General features: G+C 43.6%; 1 long non-coding RNA gene across 1 annotated transcript in view; it reads left to right on the forward strand.

The window, feature by feature from the left end:
- Nucleotides 1-13,141, forward strand: part of LOC309846075 — a 277,012-nt gene that overhangs the window by 225,108 nt on the left and 38,763 nt on the right. The gene's annotated exons all lie outside the window — the stretch shown is intronic.

Here is a 13,141-nt window from a genome sequence, read left to right on the forward strand (position 1 = left end):
GACTTTATTCCATGCCTGAGCCCCAGATTCTTCTTCAAGATCAAGCTACAAGAACCGTGCCCTCCTAAGCTTCACAGTGCCATGAAGACACCTCTGCCTTTACCGGGGCCTAGGCTCCATACAGAGGCTAACACAAACTAAGCTTTAACAAGGAACTTCTGTCCTTGCCTTTTCCCCTGGGACAATGCCAGTGAAAAAGCTTATCATCATTTTACCTATGGTACTTTGGGAGGAGCCTGTTCCTTCCACTGCAGAAACCAAGGGGTCTTGTTCACAAAAGTGTCTGCAAATTTCCTGGCCTGGGCAGGGAGATCCCCAACCCTGCATCCACTACTCTGGGCTTTCTTGTTTTGGGTCCCCTAGGTTGTCCCTCTTTGCTTGGGACTAAATTATTGTCCTGGCTCTCTCCCAAGGCCTGAAGCTTTGGGATCCAGGTCTGCTGAGCCAGACTACTTCCTCTGGCTTCAGTGTGTAAATGTAAGACCTGGGAAACTGTTGTATCTCACTGAGCACTCTCTGGGGATAAGCTTATGAGTCCTTAAAAGCCAGGCAATCTGAGGCCAGGGGCACTCCTGTGAGAAAACCCTGAAGCTGGTTCTGCTGCTCTAACTGCAACTTGAGCCTTTCCCATCTTAAAGGTTGCGTGGGGGATTTTGGTCATTTAATGCCTGTGTAACCCTACACACACACACACACACACACACACACACACATCCCTCCCAACATAAAAGTCAAGATAGTAAAAGAGCTAATGGAAAGACTAGTTTAAAAAAAAAAAAAAAAAGACTAGTTTTGCCAGGTCCTGGGCAGGGGCGTCTTAACTCACTTTGAGAAGCCCCTGAAGCCTTTTATAGTAGTGTGTGTGTATATGTGTACAATTTTGTAATGACAGTACTGTGACTGTCATTTGCTCATTTGTATAACAGTAACATGTTCTTTAAGGTCTGGCCATCCTGAATCTTAAGCAGCCATCACTCTTGGTGGTAGGGGCCATTCCTTGGTCACTGGAGCTCCTTGACCACTCAGATAGCCATTTAGCTTCTGGGCATCTCCCAGCTCACTGACTCAGAACACCTTAACATCTGGAGTCTTCTTGGACTTCACTATCTTCCTAGACTATTTGACCCTTGAAGGAATCCCTAAATTAATCTCCAATATCCTTTTCCCAAGTGGAGACTCCAAGAAGATGCTCCCCTCTGTGGCCATCCCCCTCCAGACACTCCTCCTCTGCATTTGGGGCACTGCTTCTCCATGGCTGGAGTCTGTGGGTACATAACTCCACTCTTAATCCTTGGGTCATCATTTGGAAGTGACTCTGGACTGCCTCTCTTATCCCCCATACATTTGCATTCTGCTACGATTTGTCCAGAATGAGGGGCAAAAGTTTGTCTGCTCTTCTTCTTGGACTGAGGGTCCTATGTGAGCCAGAACCAGCATCTCAGGGCCCTCTGGCTTCCTTGCTCACAGGAAGCAGGGAAAGAACTATACAAGGTAGGGACTGAATCTTTTGTGATCAGCCTTTCCTCTGACCTACACAATGGTTTCTTTCAAAGAGTTACACAATCTTGGCTTAGCCATTGCCAAAACATGTGTGGCTGAGAAAGAAAAGTGGACCAGGGAATAAATCATGATTGGGTCTCCAACAATGTAACAGTTTTATGATTCAAGGACCTAGTGAGGTAAGCTCTACCTCTGCAGCACCCAAAATTATTTAACCTGGGCTTCCTAGTGCTTAGCTAATGCCTACCTAGATCAAGGAACGAAAGATACCTTTCAAGAGGTATTCAGCCAGTGTTCCTGACTCATTGAGGGTACCAAATTTCCAGTTTCTAAGCAGCTGTAAGATTTCCCAGGAGGCAGCAAATGTATAATAGGCAGCAAGCCATGAACAATACACACCTATAGGAATCCCACTGTGATAGACTTGTCCCAGCTTCCTGTCCAAGTAAACCAATGCATTTTCCAGTTGCTTCCAATTTAGTTTTTCTTTTGAACACCTTGAAAAGTCATTTTCTGACCAATTCTGTCAATGACTCAACAAGTCACTTTTTATCTCCTCTACAGAATCAGCCCCAAAACCTCACTAGATAGCTTTCTGAACTCCTTGATAGGTAACAACTCTGTGATAGGTCTTTTCTAACTATGCCTCAGACTCTTCCTTTGGTTATTCCCTAACTGGAACTTTGTGGATTCCTCACATAGGAACTTCCTGGGTGTCACAATCCAATCTTCCTTAGAGCCTTGCTGCTTTGGCTCATAAACACATAGGGCTATGAAAGTCTATGATTGTTCCTTAGTTGAGATTTGTCTGTTGGTTGCCACGAGGCTGCATCAATACCAGAGACTTGGATCATGCAAGCCAAGACCCACCACTGTCACATGGACTCTTTCAAAGGTGATGCACTCTAGTTGGTTCCAAATATTATTGCTTATAGTAAATTCTCTAGGAAGAATGGAAACTGCCACATAGGTCTGGGAGGCCAGGCTATACTGAAAAAGATTAAAACTCACAAATCTACAAACCACTTCTGTAACAGGTATTAAATTTCATTTGAGGTGAGAGATTGTACCTCATGCTGGATTCTAGGAAAGGATACCCCAGAGATCCTAATCTGGGATGAAAAAGAAAGTAGTAGGAGTGGGAGCATGGGTTGAAGTTTGGCTTGAGGTAGGGGCTGGTAATGAAGCAGGGTTCAGGGCTGGGGGAGCACTGGGGAACCTGTAGTCTGAATTTTAACTGAGGGGTGGAGGAGTGGGCATTAGAAATTATACCACAGTGGTGCCTGGGTAGCTCAGTCAGCTGAGCATCTGGTTCTTGGGTTTTGGCTCAGGTCATGATCTCAGGGTCGCAAGACAACCCTGCCTCAGCTTCTGCACTAGGCTTGCAGCCTGCTTAAGAAGAATCTTAATCTTTCCCTCTCCCTCTGCCTCTACCCGCCCACCATTCACTCTCTCTCAAAACAAACAAAAAATTTTTAAACTACTGATTTTTTTTTGATTTTTTTTAAGATTTTATTTTGACAGACAGAGATTACAAGTAGGAAGAGAGGCAGGCAGAGAGAGAGAGGGGAGGAAGCAGGCTCCCTGCTGAGCAAAGAGCCCGATGCAGGGCTTGATCCCAGGACCCTGGGATCATGACCTGAGCCGAAGGCAGAGGCTTTAACCCACTGAGCCACCCAGGCGCCCCTAAACTACTGATTTTTAAAATGATGGGCATAGGGGCGCCTGGGTGGCTCAGTGGGTTAAGCCGCTGCCTTCGGCTCAGGTCATGATCTCAGGGTCCTGGGATCGAGTCCCACATCGAGCTCTCTGCTCAGCAGGGAGCCTGTTTCCTCCTCTCTCTCTCTCTCTGCCTGCCTCTTTGCCTACTTGTGATCTCTCTGTCAAATAAATAAATAAAAATCTTTTAAAAATAAATAAATAAATAAATAAAATGATGGGCATATATTACTCTGATTTAAAAAAAAAAACTAATTTGGGGTGTCTGGGTGGCTCAGTGGGTTAAGCCTCTGCCTTCGGCTCAGGTCATGATCTTAGGGTCCTGGGATCAAGCCCTGCGTCGGACTCTCTGCTCAGCAGGGAGCCTGTTTCCACCTCTCTCTCTGTGGGCCTCTCTGCCTACTTGTGATCTCTGTCTCTCTGTCAAATAAATAAAATCTTAAAAAAAAACAAACAAACCTAATTTTAAAAATAACCAAGAAAAAAAGCAAACAGGTGTTTGATAGAGATTGCATTATAAAAATCTCCACATAGGGGCGCCTGGGTGGCTCCGTGGGTTAAAGCCTCTGCCTTTGGCTCGGGTCATGATCCCAGGGTTCTGGGATCGAGCCCCATGTCCGGCCCTCTGCTCGGCAGGGAGCCTGCTTCCCTTCCTCTCTCTGCCTGCCTCTCTGCCTCCTTGTAATCTCTGTCTGTCACATAAATAAATAAAATCTTTAAAAAAAAAATCTCCACATAAATTCCACGTGGATGGAACTGGATAGTATTACACTGAGTGAAATAACTCAGTAAGACAAAGACAAATATCATATAGTCTCAGTCATATGCAGAATACAAGAAACAGTGCAGAGAATCATAGGGGAAGGGAGGGAAAACTGAATGTGATGTCATCAGAGAGGGAGACAAACCAGGAGAAACTCTTAATTATAGGAAACAAACTGAGGGGGTGCCTGGGTGGCTCAGTTGGTTAAGCAACTGCCTTCAGCTTGGGTTATGATCCTGACGTCCCAGGACTGAATCCTGCATCAGGCTCCCTGCTCAGTGGGGAGTCTGCTTCTCCCTCTGACTCCTCTGACTCTCTCCCCTCTCACACATACTCTCTCTATCTCTCATTCTCTCTCTCAAATAAACAAATAAAATTAAAAAAAAAAAAAGGAAACAAACTGTTGCTGGAGGGAAGGTTGGTAGGGGATGTGGTAGCTGGATGATGGGCACGAACGACAGCATGTGACATGATGAGCACTGGGTGTTATATGCAACTGATGAATTACTGAATGCTACATCTGAAACTAATGATGTACTCTATGTTGGATAACTGAATTTAAATTTCAAAAAAATCTCCAAGTAAGCCTGAAATAATCCAATTTTAAAAATGAAGTCTATAAGATATCCATCTCTGACATTTAGCTAGTCTAGGTATTATGAAATGTCCTCCCACTGCAAAACACCCAAATGCTGATAAATTAGAGCAAATACACTTTTAAGTGCATTGCTGAGCTTATAAAAAAAGTAAGGGAGGGCACCTGGGTGGCTCAGTGGGTTAACGCCTCTGCCTTCGGCTCAGGTCATGGTTCCAGGGTCCTGGGATCGAGCCCCCCACATCGGGCTCTCTCCTCGGCAGGGAGCCTGTTTCCTCCTCTCTCTCTGCCTGCCTCTCTGCCTACTTATGATCTCTGTCAAATAAATAAATAAAATCTTAAAAAAGAAAAAAAAAAGTAAGGGAAGCTTTCAGTAAACAAAAAAAGAAGAGAGAAAAAGAAAAAGACAAATAAAAGAGAGAGGAACGGGCACCTGGTTGGCTCAGACCACAGAGCATACAACTCTTGATCTGCAGATTGTAAATTCAAGCCCCATGTTGAGTGTAGAGAGTACTTAAAAATGAAATCTTAAGAGAGAGAGAGAGGGAGGGGCGCCTGGGTGGCTCAGTGGGTTGCGTCTTTGCCTTCCACTCAGGTCATGATCTCAGGGTCCTGGGATCAAGCCCCGAATCGGGCTCTCTGCTCGGCGGGGAGCCTGCTTCCCATCTCTCTCTGCCTACTATGTGATCTCTGTCTGTCAAATTTTAAATAAATAAAATTCTTTTAAAATTTTAAAAAATTTTTAAAGGTTTGGGGGGAAGAAAGGAAGAAGGAAGGGAGGAAGCAGGGAAGATGAAAGAAGGAAGGAAGAAAAAATTCTACAGCCAAAATTAGATGGAAAGCCAACACTGACACCAGGGCTGCCTTAGGAATATGCCCAAACCAGAAACCTAAAGCTTTGCTGGTTATCAGCCCCACTGAGGAACAGTGTTTAGATTTAACAAAGGGAGCTGAATCTAAGGACAGCACATAAAGCACCCAAAAGGACTATATCTTGAAGATATAAACAGAAAAATCTACATGCTAGTAACAAGAATCAACAAGAAAATCAATCTGTCTCAGGTGACACTAAGAATGGGGAGGAGAGACTGATTTGAAAAATAGACAAAGTCTGCAAAACTGAGTGGAAAGACTAACAACATTAATGTTAATGATTTTCCCTAATAATTTATAATCATAATCCTAGTCTCATGCAATCCTGGGATTTGAATTTATACCATACTCACAGAATGAGAAATCCCAATACAAGAAATAGAAACAGTTCCAAGTTCTTCAAGATTCATAAAGCTAAAACTGAACCAAATATGAGCTCCTAATAATACATATATCAAACATATAAGGAATAAGACCTCCAAAAGCCAAAGTCCAGAGAAACTACAAACAGAAAAACAAGACATGTTCAGACTGCAGATACTGAAATTATAAGAAAAAGTACACAAAGTAAATAGATTTAAAGTGTTTTAAGTGAAAAGACAGAGATCATCTCTATGCAGAGCAGAAAGAAGGAACATTTAGACCTACCTGGATCTTCAGGGTAGGTTACCTAAGGAGATAATGTCTGAATTAAGACAGAAGGAAATTTAAGAATTAGCCAGGTGAGGGCATTCTAGAGAGAGAAATAAGAATCATCATGGGCAAAGATATGAAAGCAATAATGAGCACAGGGGGCTCAGGGGAAACTACTAACATTCTTCTTCTTTATTAGAACAAATGCAAGCAGGTAATGGCAAGATAAGCAAAGAAGTACAGAGAGATCTGTAAGTGGAGGGTTCTGTACATCGTGTAGGAAATATGGCCTCACTGAAGGATTTTAAAGAGGGTAGTATCATGGACATTTTTGGTGAGGAGAGAGGACTTAAGACAGACAAAGTTGGAGAAATGGAGATCAGCTAGGAGACAATTGCACAGTCTGTGAGAGAAATGATGAGAGCCTGAACTAAAACAGGATGACAATGAGAATGGGGAAGAGAGATTTAAGAAACAGCAGATAAAATTAGCAAAAGTTGGAAAAAAATAAAGGGGGACCAGTGTAGAATGGCTCCTGTTTCTTTTCTTATAAGATTTTATTTATTTGATTGAGAGAGACACAGCAAGAGAGGGAACACAAGCAGGGGGAATGGGAGAGGGAGAAGCAGGCTTCCTGGCAAGCAGGGAGCCCAGTGCGGGGCTTGATCCCAGGACTCTGGGATCATGACCCCAGCTGAAGGCTGACACTCAATGACTGAGTCACCCAGGCGCCCCGGGCTCTTGCTTCTTGCCTGGGTGATTAGGTGATACTGATTGCTTTGGGGAACACAGCAGGAAGAGCAGACTGGGACAGAAGGAGAAAATGGTTTAAGTTATGAAGATGATAGACCTGGGGTACCTGTGGGAAACTGAGCTTGGGGATGTTTAGCAAGCAACTGGGATTTACTAGACTGAAGCCCAAAGAAGTCAGTGCAGAAATAACTAACCACAAGAGAGGCTACTGACTACCTAAGATAACCTACTTTAGAGAATAACATAGTTATTAAAATTGATGGTTAGGAAGAGTTTACAGTGAGTAGAAAAGGCTTACACTAAAATATTAACTGCCTTCCTACCTTATTAAACCTACATTTATTTAATCAACATAAAAATATGAATAGCAGGGGCACCTGGGTGGCTCAGTGGGTTAAAGCCTCTGCCTTCCGCTCAGGTCATGATCCCAGGGTTCTGGGATCAAGCCCCCATCGGGCTCTCTGCTCAGCGGGGAGCCTGCTTCCTCCTCTCTCTCTGCCTGCCTCTCTGCCTGCTTGTGATCTCTGTCAAATAAATTTTTTAAAAATAATAATAATAGGGCGCCTGGGTGGCTCAGTGGGTTAAGCCGCTGCCTTCGGCTCAGGTCATGATCTCAGGGTCCTGGGATCGAGTCCCGCATCGGGCTCTCTGCTCAGCAGGGAGCCTGCTTCCCTCTCTCTCTCTCTCTCTGCCTGCTTCTCCATCTACTTGTGATTTCTCTCTGTCAAATAAATAAATAAAATAAAATCTTAAAAAAAAATAAAAAATAAAAAAAATAAAAATAATAATAATAAATAAATATATATATGAATAGCAAAGTCTGAAAAGAAACGTCAAAGTGCTAGGGAAATTATTTTGAGATTGGAAGTTTATGGGATTCTTCCTTCTAGTTTTTCATATCTCCTAAATTCAGTATATAATACTATCTTAACTGTTAAAAAAAAAAAAAAAAAGGCAATATTTCTTCCTGCCTCTAGTGGGACATAGCTAAACTTCCAAACCCAAAACCTTACACACAGTAGCCCCTCAATAAATGCAGTAAAGTACCAACACCTGGGATCTGAAAGCAGATGCTTCAGATTTTCCTATCTTCTTTTTTAAATTTTATTGATTTAAGTAACCTCTGCACCCAACGTGGGGCTCCAACTCCCATCCCCAAGATCAAGAGTCGCATGCTCTAACAACGAGCAAGCCAGGCGCCCCAGATCTTGCTGTTCTAAAAGCCTTGGCCTGGCCTGTCTGCTAGAGGCCTCTCCATGGTGGGCCTCAGCTCCTAGGGAGCCCGCCTCACCTCAGCCGCTTGACACTCTGCCCTACCTAGTGGGCCAGTGCTGGGCTGCCTCCCACCACTCCCACTGGCGCCCCCCGCGGCCTCACAGCACCCATCATTCTCCTCTGAAACTTCCCGGGGCCAGGTCCGGCATCCTGGCTCCTGTGGATGAGTGTGAAGGAAGGAGAGTTTGAGAAACTGACCTCTCCTGGAGGAGTGGCTCCGTGAGGTCTCACTGTCCTCTGACCAGTCCAGACATGTTCAGGACACCGGGCCTCTCCGGGACACTGGACAAGACCGTGTCCTTGCGGCCAGGGTAGTGGGGCTGGGCTGCTGGCGGGGCCCTTCCCGACAACGCCATGGAGGAGGCGGGGACGGGAGGAAAAAGGGGAGAGGGAGGGGGAAAGGAAAGGGAGGAGGAGGGAGAGGAAGAACGACTAGCGGGTTAGGCAGGGAAGAAGCTGCTGCAGCGGCGACCCGTCAACGCTCGGACCCACGGCTGATCCTCGGCGCAGCGCCCCCTACCCAGAAGCCTCATCGCTGGAGGTGGGGTAGTCCCGCGGCGGAAAGGGCTCTGGGGCGTCGTTAAAGTCCCGCCTGAACCTGGGCTGTGAACTTAACTGCCCAGCTCACGTCTCACGGAAGCCAATGAGGCTCACCAGACTGGAGGCCTCCAACCTGGAGATGAGGCCTCAAGAAGTGGCGAAGGCCTCAAGGAAGCCTGAGGAAAGAGTTCGGAAGCCCGGGAAGAGGACCTAGGCGGGGCCTCTCCAAGAAATCCCGCCCATCGCTCATTCTAGATACTGAACTCTAGCCAAATACTACCAGGCAGATGCTGGAGTTAAAGCAGTGGAGTGAGTAGACAAGGACTCTGCCCTCAGATTATTAAGGCACAAGTTACAGTCTAGTGTATTAAGTGCCAGTTGTGGGTGAGGGCAGTGTGTTAGGATAAGGGCTCCCATCCTAGCCTGGGAAGGTGAAGAAGGGCCTCCCGTAGAAACACCTTTCACTGCAGCAAGAAGGAAGGAGACTGAACGTTAAGCGTTTTTAATGATGAAAAATTCCCATATGATGGCTTCCATTCCTTTGAAAAGTGGAGATCTGGCCCATCTGCTAGGAGCAAGAGAAGTTGAAGAAAGTAAATAAGGTTTGAATTGATTTTAAGTAGAATAGGAAACTTTCTTTTTTAAGATTTTTTTTTAAGATTTTATTTATTCATTTGAGAGAGAGCACAAGCAGGGGGAGAGGCAAAGAGAGAGGGAGAAGCAGACTCCCCCTTGAGCTAGGAGCTGGACCTAGGGCTTGATTTAAGGACCTGGAGATCATGATCTGAGCCAAAGTCAGACGCTTAACCATCTGGACCACCCGTGTGCCCCTAAGACTTTTTTTTCTTTAATATTTTATTTATTTGTCAGAAGGGGAAAGAGCAAAACCAGGGGGAGCAGCAGGCAGAGAGGCAGAAGCAGGCTTCCTGCTGAGCAGGCAGCCTAATGTGGAACTCAGTTCCATGACCCTGGGATCATGACCTGAGCCGAAGGCAGATCCTTAACAAACTGAGCCACCCAGGTGTCCCTAGGATGGGAAAGCATTTAAGGAATAAATGAAATAAGCTCCACGAGCAGGGAGTTTTGTCTGTTTCAAAAGCTGATGTATCCCAAGTACTTAGTGCCTAGCACATAGTAGGCACTTAATGGAATGCATGAATAAATGCTTTTCAAGTGATAGTGGAGCTGACCATTAGTTACAGACCATGAATGTACAGTGATACGAACATGTACAATTTTATCCAACAGGGCCGAGCTACTTTCTAAAGGGCAGGTTCAGCAGAGGCAGAATTGGGATTTTGCCAGGTAAAAGTGATGAAAGGAAGAACTGAAGTGTTTGGGATGTGATTAAGTGATAGACCTTGAAGTCTATCATAAAGAGGGAGGAAATGAAGGCAAGAAGTTATTGATGGACAAGGAGAAAGTGAAACGGATGTTCTGACAAGACTGAAGAATTGGCATATTTAGGACAAATCTAGAGGTTGAAGTCAGAGGATGGGATGCCAAACTATTTTAGAGAGCAAAACAGTCCATGATGAGGCTTCAGATATGGCATAGCTAGACTGGAGCTGAGGTAAAGGACTCTAAGATGAAAAAGTCTAGGAATTGAGAGTCATTAAATGGGCTATCCATACAGATGTTTACATTTCCCACAGATTCCCTCCTCTTAAAGATGCTTCCCTGGGCTCCATCCAGCCCCTTCCCCAGTCTTCAGAGGATCTGCCTTCATACTTCAATGTTAGCCATAGATCCTAAAAGGATAATGGCATGGCTGAGCCAGAAAACAGAATAGAAAAGTTAGAGAGGGCGGTAGTGGACATCTATTTTGTTTTATTTTGTTTTCATACCAACATGCATACACTTTTCTGAAAACAGTCTGCTTCCTTTGGAGGAACTACAACATCCCGGCTTCTTCAGTCTCAGTCCATGCGCAGGTAGAGTGCAAGTAACTCTGACCTGTTAGAAGAAGCATTCTGTTTCCCTGAGAGCAGTTCAGTGAGTAGTTCAGGGATGGATACATGACCAACTGGAACCCATAAGCACAATGTTGTCAGCACAACACCACAGTTTCAGCTTCACTTGAACCTGCTATGACACAAAACCTGAGAATATAGTTAGCACAGAAGAGAGCCAAGAAATAGAAAATAAGGACATCTGGATGGCTCCATTGGTTAGGCATCTTCCTTCAGCTCAGGTCATGATCCCAGGGTCCTGGGATCAAACCCTTCAGGGAGGCGGGGGGAGTCCCTGCTCAGCAGGAAGGGTCTGTTCCCTCTCCCCTGCTCCTCCTCCTGCTTGTGTGCTCTCTCTTTTAAATAAATAAATAAAATCTTTTTTTTTTTTAAGATTTTATTTATTTATTTGACAGAGAAAGACATAGCAAAAGAGGGAACACTAGGGGAAGTGGGAGAGGGAGAAGCAGACGAGAGCCCAATGCAGGGTTTGATCCCAGAACCCTGGGATCATGACCTGAGCTGAAGGCAGACGCTCAACAATTGAGCCACCCAGGTGCCTCAGTAAATAAAATCTTAAAAGAAAGAAAGAAACAGAAACTGAATCCTGATGACATTGAAATTAGTTCCTGAATCAACCCTACTATCTGAAACCAGACAGTCCTAACTCTTCAGTTAGGGTCAATATAGTCTCATTTGCTTACACCTATCGGATTTTATTTACTGTCTCTTATATCCAAATGATTCCTCACAATGCAAGGGGGTCCTCAAACTCTGGCTCTGCTTTCTGGGATAGCCATATTATATTTTATATATATATATATATATATATATATATAAAATATATAAATATTTACATATTTATATATAAATATAAATTATATTTACAAATATAAATTATATATAATTTATATTTATAATTTATATATACATATAATTATATACATATAAATTATATATACATATATAAATTACATATATAACATATAAGAATATATAATATTGTATAGTAACAAATTATATAATTAATATAATTATACTAATATATTAGTAATAAATTATATAATTATATAAATTATATAATTAATATATATTAACTTCTCTGTGCCTCAGTTTCCATTTATATGGGAAAAAATAACAATACCTACTTCAAAGGTTTGTAAAGATAAAACAAAAGAGTTGTAGGAGCGCCTGTGTGGCTCAGATGGTTAAGCATCTGCCTTCCACTCAGGTCATGATCTCCAGGTCCTGTGATCTAGCTGCATGTGAGGAGCCTGCTTCTCCCTCTCTCTCTCTCTGCCTCTCCCCCTGCTTGTATTCTGTCTCTCTCTCTCAAATGAATAAAATCCTTAAAAAAAATAAAGAGTTGTAAAGATTAATAGAGTATTATTAAAGAGTAAAAATTTAAGATTATAAATTTGTTCCACAACACTGAGAAACAAGAAACATTACATTACTTAATTTTTCTAAGTTAAATTAAATCCAGTTCAAATCCCATTTACTAGTGTTGGAAGACATCCATTATTAAATCACGATGTGGCAGGGGCTTTTTTCCTCTTTAGCATGATACATTCACCAACAAAACAACCCTTCCCTACCCCCCACCCCCAAAAAACCACTTAGAAAATAACCTCTGCTCTTGAGTATATCACAGTTGCCACTGGGATGTGCATTGTATAAATGCATACAGTCCGTTCAAAGACAGGTGGCTCCACAGCATCTCTCTCAGGTATGCACACAGCATTTTTGCCATAGTTCCCAAGACTATGTGCTGGGTGTTCAGTGCCCTAACCATTAAATTGGCTCTCCCCATTAGAAGCCCTTGCCCCCCTCCCCCAAAATCCTGCTGCCTACCAGTGGACTTGTGTACAGACCCTGTCACTCATGGAACCCATTATTATCTCTTTTCTCAAATTTCTGAACACACTTCTATCCTTGGGCAAGTCTTCTTTCAATCATCCTCCATCTTCTCCTTCTCAAGAACACCTAGCTAGGGGCGCCTGGGTGGCTCAGTGGGTTAAGCCGCTGCCTTCAGCTCAGATCATGATCTCAGGGTCCTGGGATCCAGCCCCGCATTGGGCTCTCTGCTTGGCAGGGAGCCTGCTTCCTCCTCTCTCTGCCTGCCTCTCTGCCTGCTTGTCATCTCTCTCTGTCAAATAAATAAAATCTTTAAAAAAAAAAAAAAAACACACCTAGCTAAATTAAATTCCCCCTCCCACACAAGAGCCTGGATAAAGTTGTAGACTGGATATCTTGAAACTTGGGTTCGGGACTAGAAAACTAAAATCTATTACCAATTCCATGAGACAAGAAACCTAGAACTCCTGGAAGAGAGGAATTCTATACATAACATAAAAAGTTACCTTTTTATCCTACTGGTTGTTTCCTTTGGCAAGAAGTAGGAAAAAACAATTAAAAGCTTGGTAAATTGTCCTGCCATAAATGTATGTAAGTATTCAACATTGCTTTTGCTTTTTCCCATTAGGACTCAACTTACCTTCTTCATCCACAGGTAGCAAACTCAAATGCAAGGCAGGC

This window comes from Mustela nivalis (assembly GCF_964662115.1).
Source record: "Mustela nivalis genome assembly, chromosome: 13".
Classification (NCBI taxonomy): domain Eukaryota; kingdom Metazoa; phylum Chordata; class Mammalia; order Carnivora; family Mustelidae; genus Mustela; species Mustela nivalis.